The sequence below is a fragment of the Parasteatoda tepidariorum genome, chromosome 4, assembly GCF_982258835.1.
Source record: "Parasteatoda tepidariorum strain Cologne lab strain chromosome 4, Ptep-v5.0, whole genome shotgun sequence".
Lineage (NCBI taxonomy): Eukaryota > Metazoa > Arthropoda > Arachnida > Araneae > Theridiidae > Parasteatoda > Parasteatoda tepidariorum.
In genome coordinates, this window is record NC_141758.1 from 25,044,867 (window position 1) to 25,059,170 (window position 14,304).

General features: G+C 28.2%; 1 protein-coding gene across 2 annotated transcripts in view; it reads left to right on the plus strand.

Annotated features, from left to right (window-relative positions):
• The first annotated feature begins 633 nt into the window (after positions 1-633).
• LOC107453276 (ecdysone 20-monooxygenase) overlaps positions 634-14,304 on the plus strand; it is a 108,803-nt gene continuing 95,132 nt past the window's right edge. For both annotated transcript variants that reach the window (XR_011636958.2, XM_043047939.3), the window contains exon 1: positions 634-756. The gene's annotated coding sequence lies outside the window, so the exon portion shown is untranslated. The remainder of the gene's footprint in view (positions 757-14,304) is intronic.

Here is a 14,304-nt window from a genome sequence, read left to right on the forward strand (position 1 = left end):
ATAATTTTAATGCCCTAAACTTTTTTATATGTTTCTTAAGTATCTATATGATAATGATTAAAATAGTTTTAAATCAAATTTATAAAACAGACGATTAAATATTAAAAGAACGACGGAAAAATATTTTCACAAAAAGTTTTCTTCCGAAAAAAAAAAACGAGAATGTTCTCAGTTTGGCAAAAAAATAAAAGTTAAAAGATGTCGTAATTATTATATATGATTGCTTAATAAATTTTGATTAATAAAACAAGAAGCATGGAAAAAAATTCTTCCAAGAATAATAATTTCAAAAAAAGTTTTTTTTTTTCCTTTTAAAGAAGGAAAGAAGAGTAAAATATTAAAAAAGACAAGAAGAGTAAAATACTGAAAATTACCTTCAATTTATTTTACATTAATTTTATATATCTATTTTTCTCAATTACAATATAAAATTTTGTTCCCGACGTTTTATTTACTATTTGTAACCATTTACGAGAAAGTAAATTACTTTTCCCGAAATTATTCAGATTGCTCTGTGTTTTTTTTAAAAAAAGTAGCTACTTTTTTTTGTTATTTCTTGTCGCGTGAGTATCAAAATAAAAATAAAAAAAGTTTGAAATCACTTTCGCTGCCTGGAAATATTTGTCGTTAGATGGCGCTGCAAATTTTGCCGCTGAAGATGAATCCGGAGTTCATCCAGTTCATCACCGCTTCTTGTTCTTTCTTTTTCGCGGTCAATATACACACCAAGATATACAGCGGAACGAAGATAAATAGGTTTGCATTATTTATTTATTTTTGAAACAGAAGTATCTTTATTTTATATACATTGATGTAGTCTCCACTGATGTATTTTATATACATAGTTATATATATTGAAATATTACCTAAAATAATTTATAAATAATAATTTTTTTGCGCGAAAAATAGCCAAACAAATTATCGTATTTTTTTTTTTTTTTCAATTTATCGATTTTTGCGTTATATGAAATTTTTTTTTATTTATAATATACTCTTTACAAGGATTTTATGAAATATTATTCCACGTCAAAACAGCAACTTAAAAAAAAAAAAAAACTTTAAACCTTTTTTATTGGAACTAGTGCCTTTTATCATTTGCGTACCTGACAAACCCATTTAAAACGCTCAACACTGCATATATTTTAACAATGGGATATACTATGTAATCCTTTGAATTATTCAGAAGCTGTGATGAGTAGAAACTCTATAAATCGACATTACTAAACAGAGAATCACTCTTAAAAAAAAACCCACTTCGCATTTCCTAGTTTGTTTTGATATCTGGGTGCTACGTGGCCCATGTATCATTTCATTCATAAAGTGTATATTTAGGCTGAGAGTTGAGATCATCATGGTTAGCAGTCGTTGTTGTAAATTCACATCTCATAGTCCTATCATTACACAAGGCCTTTAGGCCCTAAAGAGGCGTTTTACCTTTGCATATTGATTGAGAAATCATGTAATATTTTTTATCCTGAATTTCGAGAAAAAAAAATTAAAAAAAAAAGGAATTAATGCAATTATGAGGTAGAACATTAGCATTTCTGCATTCGTCAACTTTATGTATATGTTTTAATTAATCATATGATATGGTCGTCAACATTTTTCAATTCTAATTTTATAATTATTAATGCTTAACCTTTGCTACCACTACAAAAAATATTTTTTTAAAAATATACAATTCCTTAATAAAGCTTGAAAGAAAGTATTATTTATAACAAATAATAAATCAAGTAAAATATCTCAACGATCATGAATATATACGACACTTGGTGCAAAAAGCACAATCAAAGCTGCCTATCAAAATTCTTAACCGACAATAAATAACATTGGAAAAGAAGAGCAAATGAAAATTTAACCCTGCCTTGGAAATAATTCCAAACTTTAATTCTTAACATTTAAGAAAACATCTTTTTAAATAAGAAGTGCTGTTTTTTATTTTTAAATATTTATTTGAAAGGAATATATATTTTCACTTAATAGCCACCAACTTAATTTATAGTTAATTTGTATACATTAATTCTACACAATATCATATATTAATTAGAAATAAGTAAACATAAATGAGCTGAAAATTTTACAAATTAAAAGAAGCTTTAAAATATTTTATTTTTTATTAATTTTTAGTTTTAAGGCATTTTACAAGTTGTTTGGATTTAGAGGATTCGGAAGTAATGTAAGGATTTGCAGAGTCTTTTAAAATAAAGAAATGTAGTAAATTAATTATTAATTCAAAATATTTTAATCACGATTTTATTTCTAAAATCATACTCGTTGAGTTTGATACCTTTTAAACATAAAATTTCAGTTTTTACTAGGTTCATAAGCAAAAGAAAATTAAATAAAACTAGTATCAATTTTGTTAAAGAAAAAGCGATTTTTTTAGTATTAGCTTTTACTACAAAATTAGAAGCCACAAATTTCAGATCTATAGCTATATTTATTTAGAGATATTAAACTGTTCTGATTGTTATCAATATAATAAAATGCCATTTTTCATCTTATAAACAGTACCACTTTTTAAAGTTTAATGAAAATTGAAACATAATTTATCGATATTTTAATATTATCAGAAAAAAAAAAAGGAACTTTAGCATCGCGTATCTTATTTTTTCTCAAGGAGTATCGGGCCCTGATTGTCATTCTTTCTTTCTTTTAATATTCATAAAAGTGGAATTTGTAAAACTTGTTTTAGCTTGCAAAAATTGTTACTTTATTCAAATACTCGTTACGAAATCAGATATATTCTATAAATCTTTTTTGTGAATTATATTATCATCTAAAAGGCTTTATATTTATAATTTTTTTATACCGTTAAAAATTGAAGTTATTAAAGTGCGGAACAATTTAAGTATTTCTCTCTATCATATTTCAAATCATACGAAAAAGTTACTATTATAATTGTACTTTTTTTTTATAAAAAGCAAGTCCAGAAATGCCAACTGATTTGACAAAATATTTTGAAGAACGGTAGGGAATAACTAACTAAAATTTGCAGACTTTTTGTTAATTTTGCCAATTTTTAAAGGGCTTAACACGGTTAAATGCTCATTGGACCCACATACATTTTACTCAATTTTGGCTAATAAGCCTTAGTCAAATAGAAGGACAGAGAAGGACAGCACAAAGATACATCCAGGTTAACAGCGGGATTCGAACCCGCTACCTCCACGTTTTTCACAGCGTTTGGGGGATGATACCGCTCTGCCAGGTGGGCCCCTCGGCCAAATGTGACAAGGTGGCATATCCCATAAGACTTTGAACTATTTAGAAGTAGACGTGAGCAAAAACCTTATGATTCGAATTTATTAATCCAAGAAACATACATTAAAAGACTAACACTAAAAAATACTTCAAAAAGTTTTACATTAATGAACTACCACTTTTGAAATAGCACTTTTATATTTTGAAAGTAAAAAATGACCGATATTAATGAGAAAATGCTTAACTGATATGGGCTGCCAATTTTCCCCACTTCTTGGGAAAATTCCTGCTAATGGTAGATAAGTTTATGTTTCGAAAATTTGTCTAAATTCTATTTTTCATACCACACATTTAAGCCTGCCAACTACTACGCGTTCTTCAAAATATTTCGTAGAAGGGTAGACAATTAAAAACCAAAGCATTCTGAATATTTTGTAATCTTACTTGCAATTTAAAAGCTTCACCACGAGAGAGCTAGAATAATATGGTGTTGCATATGACCTTTTAAAGCATTCATATGTAGTGATGTGGAAAATAAGTAGAAATAAATAAAAAATAATAGATTAAAACACAAACTTTGCTACCACTAGAATAAATTTTCACATAATACGTGCAAAGTTGGTAGCCCTGCATATTAATGATACAAAAGTTCACATGAAATTCACTAATTTGACCCAGCTTTCTCGTGTTAGGCTTCTGCGAGCTTTTTAAAATGTTAACAAAATTATCAAACCTTTTGAAGTCTATAATTTTAATTGTCTACCACTACATGAATTATATTGCAAAAAGCGTAGTAGTTGGCAGTCCTGTGCAATAAAAAGAAACTCTCACAAACGTGCATTACTGCATTTTATAAAGAAACACTTTATTGAATTAAATGTAATGAACATTAACCCCTTGGGGACGGGTGATTCAGAAAAGCATTCGTGCAAAATCAGAAACAAGTTGTAATTAAATAAAAAACGGTAACTTAAATGTAGTCGTTGCTAATTTGACAGACTTACTTTCCTTTTACTTCAACTATTGTTAGTTTAATCATCTATATAATCAATGTTAATTGAAAGTATAACTAAATAGTTTTATTTTGAACAAAGTAATGGTGAATTAAATAAATCAAACAATTATAACCTCACCCACAAATAAACTGCTAAAGAAATACTTTGATTACCAGTATTATCTTTTCACCCTGATTGATACAGTTTTATGCTGTCACGTATTTGTGACAGTCGGCGCGAAAGGGTTAATATAGATGATACAACGATTTTTGCAAAAAAATCAATGATATTTGATCTCATCAATTTTTTAGTACAATTCTTAAACCCATCTAAAATTTATGAACAGGAGAAACTGAATCACAATTAACTGAATTTTAAAATTAATTAATCTTATACTTAACTGGTAATTTAAAGAGATAACGGAAGAAATTTTTGTTTGTCTTTAAGTTGGGATATTTTATAATGTGTTCTACATAAATATTAGTCTCTTCATTTCTCTCCAAATATACATGGCTACCAACGTTATATGCTTTATGTAACAATTTATTCCAGTGGTAGCTAAGTTAATGTTTTAATGTATTATTTTTAATGTATTATTATAAATAAAACATTAAAATTAGCTCTTCCACCAGTTTTCTACTTATAAGTATCAATCGGAAAAATCACTGATTTAGTTCAACCTATTTTTGCTTCGATAAAAATCATTATCTTTAGTTTGTCACTGTTTGGTTTTGTGTATAGATTACGCAAGTGTTCTATTACCTGAGGTCTGGTCGAACGAGACGACAATTTCAAACAAAACTTCTTGTTTGTCTTTTATCTATGTAGTATTTACTTAACACGCGCGACACTCCGGGAGTTAATATTTACGTTGCGATTAGAGATATTGCTAAACAACAAACTAAACAAATTGAGTATTCTTCAAACAAAATTATTTTTTACTTGGCTTCTCACCCTAAATGTGATAAACATCTCTCTCCCTCTCTCTTGTATAACTTGGAAAAAATATTATATTTAAACAACTGCTATAACAAAGGTTTTGGAATTATGAAATGGAGTTTTTATTTTGTAACCATGCGCGTGAAATGCCGATGAATTTTCAGGACTTATTGACAGGTAATTAAATTTAAAATAAAACGTTAAAAATTCGTTCATTCTTTCACCTATTTTCTGTTTATAAACATATATCGGAATAACTTACGTTATAATAAAAGCGGAATAAATTACGTTATTTTAACAGCTGCTTTTGAAAAAAGGTTTCGCAATTGCGTAATGCAGTTTTTATTTTGTAACATACATATAAAATACAGATAAATTTTTATGACTTTGTGACAAATAATTGAAAAAATAAAACGTTAAAACTCAATAAAAGTTAAAAATATAACAGCGCTTTCACTTATTTTTCTATTTATAAAGATCTATCGGTGTAACTTGGAAAAATTACTTTATTTAAGCAACAGCTTTAAGAAAAGGTTTTGCAATTGCGAAATATGGTTTTTATTTAGTAACCAAATACGCAATATAATTTGTTTATTACAAATCTTTTTTAAAACCATATTAATATTTTCTCAACTTGACAGAAAGGCATCCAATTTGTTTCACAATGTGAAATTTTTTTTGTCTGAGCCAAATAGATATTCGTAACTAAATAGATATTCGCAACTAAAATGTATGATTGTCAATTTGGATAAATTAATTTAACGTAAATTTTCCAACTACGATACATAAATAATTCAAACATTCATATACAAAAAGAATTTTTTTTTTTTTCGCAGCGAGACTTTTAAAACTTTAGTATTTCTTTATTACCACATTGAATGCCACGCTAATTTTACATGGCTTGCCCGTCTAGCCAAACGGTGAATAACTACAAAGTAAATTTAGATAGATTTTGCTCGATTTTTTTAATAGGTTTAGCTTGACGTTTCAGAAAAAAGTGGCGAATCATAGAAGCCTACGAATTGTTTAAAAATAGTGGTGGATAAAAATCTACTAAATTGAATTTATTAAACCAAGAATCACAATTAATAAACTACCACTTGAAAATATTTATTCGTTGTCCGGAGCAAGCTGGCATCTCTGTGTATATAAATAAAACTATTTTTGCATGTTCTATATTGCATTAACCGGTTAACGCCCAGCGTCATATACTTAAGACAGTTCCTTTTTTCAAAGACATTCATTGTGGTGGGAAACTTTTTTCAGCATTTTCATTTATCTGGGTGAATTAAAAGATTCTCAGATACCACAATGATTTAGTTATTTCTGATTAGATATAGAATTATAAGGAACAAGTACTTTCTGATCTATGAAAGACTTTTTGAATGCCATAACAGTGGAAAAACCAATTAATTTCGATAATATATTATACCACTTTTTCCATAAAACCACTTTTTGTATCATTTCCATATATAAATTCGGGACAAAACGGGTTAGTTTCTTCAAACCATTTCAGTAACGATAATAATATAAAAAAAATTAAAAAATTTACTCGAATTATGTGTTTCTAATAATCTCGGCTTCGCTGGTCACCGGTGACCCCCATGGCATTCAACGTCTTAAAGGAAGTTCTCCAAGCATTAGGCTTAAACTCATGACTACATTATAAAATCGTTTGTGGACTGTGGAACATGCATTCCTGTAGATAACATAAAAACTATTTCTTTTTAAAATTTTTATGACGTAAATCTAGACATTTTAATTTATTTTATTGTTTCTTACGTTCTACATTTTTAACGTTTAGATAAGCTTTTATAATTGTTTTAATTAACAGAAGCTGTGTTTATTCGTCAGTCATCACCAAAAAAGCTACTGAAGTGTCTCCTAATCTTTCCGTCGGTAATCAAGATTGTTGTGGGAAGTCAAAGCTCGGTTATCAGTTTAGAACTAATACATAAAAATATTGTTAGAACATTTCACATCCATTCGTAAAGGGTATCGATAGGGCATAAGTGACCTTTCAATGTTATCGGTTCAGTTTTGAAGATTATATTTCATCATTCTCGAAGGAAACAAAAATAAACTTGCAAGAAGTAATGAAATGTTTCAGAAACTAAAAAATTATGAAAGGCTATTTAGTAAATCCTGAGAACACTTCGGTATGTTTTAGAAACTTGTGTTTTATTCACGTTGTCGCTCTTTATTCTCGTTCACAATTTGTGCTTTATTTACGTTTTTTTGTATTCTGTATTACACATAATACGAAGTACACCATATCCTTTTCAGACAAAACAGTCGTCCTATTTTTAATCAAAAATAAAGGTGTTATACGTCTACACAGCACGAAGTATGACCTATCCTTTTTAGACAGAACGAGTGCCACGTTTTTAATCAAAAATAGAAGTGTGATAAGTCTACATTGCCCAAAATATACCATAACAATTTTGGGATAAAACGATTCTGATGTGTTAAATCAAAAATAGAATTGGTATACCCTCTCCTTCCTTTTTGGTCACAACGCTTGCCATGTTTTTAATCAAAATTAGAAGCGTCATAATTCTACGATGCACAAAATATACCCATACCTGCCAACTTTTCTGGATTTTCCGGAAGATTTTGTTTTCATATTTAAAGTGGTAGTAAATATATACTATTTTTTCTTTCATAAACTTAATTTTTAAATGATTTTGATCACCACTATTCTTACAAAAATTAAGCACATATATTAATATGCGTTACTATCATGGTTGTCAACATAAGTTTGCTCATATACAACGTATTTGTTTGCTTAAAATTGAAGTTTTAATTCCATTTTAATACCACTGGGAAAAATAATAATGGAAGGGATTAGAAGTTGGCAGGTATGTATACCCTATCTTTTTTGGATAAAACGATTGTCATGTTTTTAATAAAAAAAAATAGAAGTGTCATAATTCTATATAGCGCAAAATATGCCGCATCCTTTTTTGGTTGAAACGATTGTTATATTTTAATCTAAAATAGAAGTGGCTTAATTGAACATAGCACAAAGTAGACCCCATCCTTTTTTCATAAAACGTTTGCTATGCTTTTAATTAAAAATAGAATCTACATAGCCTAAAGTATACCCTATCCTTTTTGGACAAAATAATTGTCGATAATTTAATTAGGCAAGTTTGTTTAAATTTAAGATATTTTATATTTATCACATTCTTTCAAATAAAATATGTTATTAAATAGCAGTGCTATATGTTGTTAAATGATGTTCAACGAGTATTTTTTAAGAAAATACTTAAAAAGTTGAACAGCTCATAACCTTGTGTCCAAAAATACTTAGTTTCAGATTATATTTTATAACATTTATGCCTTTTCAACATATTCAAAACGGTTTATACATAATGCCATAAAAAAATTTGTCGGATCGAAATTTGTGCCATCTTTAACCCTTTCGCTCTTAACGCAATCTGTTGTGATGGAAAAATCTTATGGTTATTGCCATCGTAATTCTCCCTGAACTGAAAGGGTGAAAGAAAGAACCGTTCTTCCGCCCTTGACATTGACCTTATTCGTAAAAGGAGGTGTGTGTGAACTATAAAATCTCTTCTTCATTCAGATTACGAGGTAGGGAAAGTCCATTCAACAGCTGTTTCAATCTCTTTTTTTTTTTTCTTCCTTCTTTCAGTCTTCTTGAACTTAACCAGAAGAGAGCACCATGAAACGTTACGTCACGTTAAATATTAAAGTTTCGTTCTTAACCCTTTTTGCACACATTATGGCCAAAGTAATATATATATATATATATATATATATATATATATATATATATATATATATATATATATATATATTGTAAAATATGAGATTCGTCAACCCAATTAAAGCACTTTTTATTTTATTTTACTTCATTTTATTAAGTTTGTTTTCCGTTTTTCTTCTTTCATTTTAAGCTCATTTACAATTAGATTGTTTTATTTTTATGTTTTTTTTAGGCATATAGACACATAATAGAGCGAAATTTTTATGTTTTGTTTCTATCTTATTAATTTTTATTGTGAAAAAATAATAGTAATAATAATATTTAATAAAGGAATAGTAAAATGTTTTGTTTTAAGTATTTTAACAGTTTTGTAATGATACACTTCTATAATCATATCTTTAAATTATTGAAAACATACCTACACTAAAAAAAAAGCACTTGCCAACATTTTTCGTGTTGAGGTAAAAAAAAAATTTTTACAATGCGTGTTGTCACATTTTTCATTTACTTTTTCCCTATTATAGTTTTTTTTTATTAGTTTATAATTTTGCGTGTGTTTGTTCGCTGGCAACACATATTTTCTCCTGCATTAGAATCAATTCGATAGCTTCATAGCAAAAACATTTCGTTTAAAACACGAGGACGTTTTTAGTAATATATTCATAATAAAACTGTCAAACATTTGGCTTTTTTTTTGTCAATTTTATTTTGTGTGGTAACTGCAGTTCAGTACTTAAAAATGTATTTGTATCACTTTATTTTTAAAAGTATATTTGTAACAGTTTAATATTTTAGTTATATTTTTTTAAGTACCAAATTGCAGGTATCGCGCCAAAAATTGTAAGCAATTTTAAAAAAAACATTTGCTTAAAAGAGCTAGTGGGAATATATTATTAAAAATGTGCCTGTTTTTTAAACGAAATGCGTCTGCATTGAAGTTTTTAAGTTGATTTTTAATACTTGTGAAAATATTTGTTATCATTTAACAAACACGCAAAAAATGAATGAATGAATAAAGAAACTTTAGCAATGAAAAATTAAATAAAAAATGTTACTAGATGCACATTAAAAATCTTTTGAATATCTCAATATCAGAAATGGTGGCAAATACACTTTTTTATAGTGTAAAGTGTAATGTATTCATATTGAAAAGTTTTTTACCTTCTAATTTTGATAAAAATAACTTAAAACATGTGTAGAAGTTTTAAGTTCATGCGAAAAAAAAAGAACTCAACATTTCCCTTAGTAGTTTAAATTAAATGTTTAATTAAATATTATTATTTTTATTTTTTATAAAAAAAAATGCGAAATAAGGGAACTGGCTTATGATTTTTATCAAGTCAGCCTGAATTCTTTGACACATTTTTCTTAGTACAGATAATACTGAATGAAATATATCTCGAAATAAACTCATTGAGCTATATTTTATAAGTTAACTACAGAGTATTCGAAGTAAATTGTATTTTAATTATAATCCTTGAAATTTTTAAAAAAAAGAGAAAACACATAAATTGTTCAAGTAAATTAATTAAAAAAATACATTAAAAACTTCTTAACGAGTTAAAAAGGAGAAAATTTGGACTCAGATTTTAATACTATAAAATTTCGAATAATCATTATTTTAAATATACATGTTTCATTAATATACGATTCTTTAAGGTATCCACAGATGCAAAAATGTTTGTAAGTTATATAAAAAACAAAGCGCCATTCAATGTTAAAATCGTAAAACGGGTATTACTGTATTTTATTGTTATCATTAGGAAAATTTATTTTCTCTTTAAAGACAAAAATTTTTAAAAACAGAAATGCTTAATAACGAAGATTATAGGCTGAGTTAGATTAATAAATCTTCAATACAAAACCAAAACCTTAATGAATTTTAAAGAATTTTAATGTGTACTTAATGCTAATTTCACCTCGAGTTAGTTAACGTCTCTTTAAAAACTCCTGATCCTAACGTTGAAAAGCGTTAGACATCTGATTTTTTAATATTTAAAAACTTACTCTAATGCTGCATTATCTTGGTTAACGCCTCTTTAGAAACTCCTGGCGTCACTTAAGGCTGTTTTTCGAAGGCTCCGTCGTCATACGAAATGATATTTTTTTGAGAATATGCCATTTTCATAACTGCTGTGAGTTTGCTGGAGTAATTCATGACTATTAAGACAAGTTTAGCCTACCTAAAGCCAGCGCATTGTATGCTTATTTCGAAAATGGAGCAAAACTTCAATATGGAGAAAATCCACAGTTTTGTGAAGTTGAAATGCGTTATAGGTCTGTTTTTTTTAATATTCAAAAACTTACTCTAATACTGCATTATCTAGGTTAACGCCTCTTTAGAAACTCCTGGCGTCACTTAAGGCTGTTTTTCGAAGGCTCCGTCGTCATACGAAATGATATTTTTTTGAGAATATGCCATTTTCATAACTGCTGTGAGTTTGCTGGAGTAATTCATGACTATTAAGACAAGTTTAGCCTACCTAAAGCCAGCGCATTGTATGCTTATTTCGAAAATGGAGCAAAACTTCAATATGAAGAAAATCCACAGTTTTGTGAAGTTGAAAAGCGTTATAGGTCTGTTTTTTTAATATTCAAAAACTTACTTTAATACTGCCTTATCTAGGTTAACGCCTCTTTAGAAACTCCTGGCGTCACTTTTGGCTGTTTTTCGAAGGCTCCGTCGTCATACGAAATGATATTTTTTTGAGAATATGCCATTTTCATAACTGCTGTGAGTTTGCTGGAGTAATTCATGACTATTAAGACAAGTTTAGCCTACCTAAAGCCAGCGCATTGTATGCTTATTTCGAAAATGGAGCAAAACTTCAATATGGAGAAAATCCACAGTTTTGTGAAGTTGAAAAGCGTTATAGGTCTGTTTTTTTAATATTCAAAAACTTACTCTAATACTGCATTATGTAGGTTAATAAAAAATTGCAATATGCTAGAAGAATGTAGCGATTTTGATAATTTTCCTCTAAGTGGAAACATGTCGACAAATTGGCGATTTTTAAAACAGTTTGATAATGTTTAAACTATATAAGTTATTTGTCCATTCTAAAGCCCAGGTAATTCTTCACAGCAAAATGATATATAATAAAATAATCACTTTGCCTCTGTATCATAATCGTTTTGCTTTTGTAAGACAATCAAACTGTGGCTTATATTATTTTTCTTGGCGATAGAGCTTCTAAAAACCTTTTTAAATGCCAAAAATGTTGCTACAGTTACCAAAAGGTCCTCACCGGCCACAGAGCGGATGAAATCAACCCCGTTGGGAACCTATGTGCTCGACCAGAGGTTCTCAACTTTTTAGTTAGAAAACTAGGCAACTATAATGTAACAATAATTTAACACATTAATGTCCAGGGCTACCGACTGTCTAAGTGTTTTGGGACAATATCATCCAGTTATCTATGTTTTAATGTATTATTCTTTGGTTGTTAATTTCATTTTAAGATGTTTTCAACACCACTACATGTAAATGATTCAAAAGTTCATGCGAAACACCACTTTGTTCCAACTCTTAGTTAGAAAACTAGGCAACTATAATGTAACAATAATTTAACACATTAATGTCCAGGGCTACCGACTGTCTAAGTGTTTTGGGACAATATCATCCAGTTATCTATGTTTTAATGTATTATTCTTTGGTTGTTAATTTCATTTTAAGATGTTTTCAACACCACTACATGTAAATGATTCAAAAGTTCATGCGAAACACCACTTTGTTCCAACTCTCTTAGTTAGAAAACTAGGCAACTATAATGTAACTATAATTTAACACATTAATGTCCAGGGCTACCGACTGTCTAAGTGTTTTGGGACAATATCATCCAGTTATCTATGTTTTAATGTATTATTCTTTGGTTGTTAATTTCATTTTAAGATGTTTTCAACACCACAGCATGTAAATGATTCAAAAGTTCATGCGAAACACCACTTTGTTCCAACTCTCTCTCAGAGTTGACAGTTAAAATGTTGGTCAAATTACCGAAAATGTTGCAAGTTTCAATTTTTAATCGTCTACCACTCTATAAAATATCTTGCAAAATATGTAATAGTTGGCAATCCTGAAAGCTCAGCCTCAATAAATAAAGGCACTTTATTTTTGCAAGGTGGTTACTTGCTTGCTTACAAGTATGTTTTTTGAGTTAAAACTATTCACTTTCCTAAAAAAAGTAAACTTTCATTAGAAATTCCTTTTTTTTAAAAATAGTATACGAAAATCTCCATATTTCCTGTTCACTACGCAATTTTAGATAAGTTCACCAAAATACCCTTAATTTCAAAATGATAATAATTCTAATGTAAAATAGATGTAACAAAGAAATTTGGTAAAAAATTGCTTTCGGAAAAGTTTTAAATTCAGAAAAAAAAGTTACATTTGAGAAAGAGATAAATTAACCCTTTGCACTTCGAGTACTTTAAAATGCTGATCGATCTAATATCAGCTGGACAGCATTTAAAATACTCAATATAGTATTATTATACAATTTTAAAATTAAAATAATGTAATTACTAACTATTAACGTATGAAATTTCTTAATTTAAAAGCGGTGACTGTTGATAGTGCCTCCGTGGAGACATCGGAGTGCAAAGGGTTAAAAAGAAAGTTCAAGAAGTAGTTCCAAATTGTAATATATATTCTTTTTAACATGTACTTTGCTGTAAACTAAGTTACATCTTATGATTGAATTGAATATTAAAATTGTTAAAATTTTACAATTGTCACGTTGAATGCCACGCCTATTTTACATTGCTTGCCCCGTCTGTCCCAACGATAAATAACTACAAACTAAATTTGTTTATATTAAGCAGATTTTGCTAAACTTTTAAAAAATGTTGTATGACATATCTGAAAAAAGTGGTGAATTATATACGCCTACTAATTGTTTAGAAATAGTGGTGAATAAAACAACATATATATATATATATATATATATATATATATATATATATATATATATATATATATATATATATATATATATATATATATATATATATATATATATATATATATATATATATATATATATATATATATATATATATATATATATATATATATATACTGGTGTAAGAAATTGAGAGAATTTGCAGACTTGGTCGATTATCTCTAGAACTACTGAACAGATTTTAATGGAATTTGATAGGTACATGCATTGATACAATACAAAACACATAACCACTCAACAATTGTAATGCATGATCGTGCATAACACTCGTTGGAGTCGGAAGGTTTGAAATTGTCGCAGGACAATTCAAGCCAATTGCCACAGGAAATGATTAACTGCCTTACTTCAAGTATGAAATCAAGTTGCAAGGCCTGTATATCAGTCAGAGGGACCATACCCCCTATTAATCCATTATTTTTGTTAATTTTGCAACAGCTGTTTCATATCTTCCGACTCCACGAGTGTT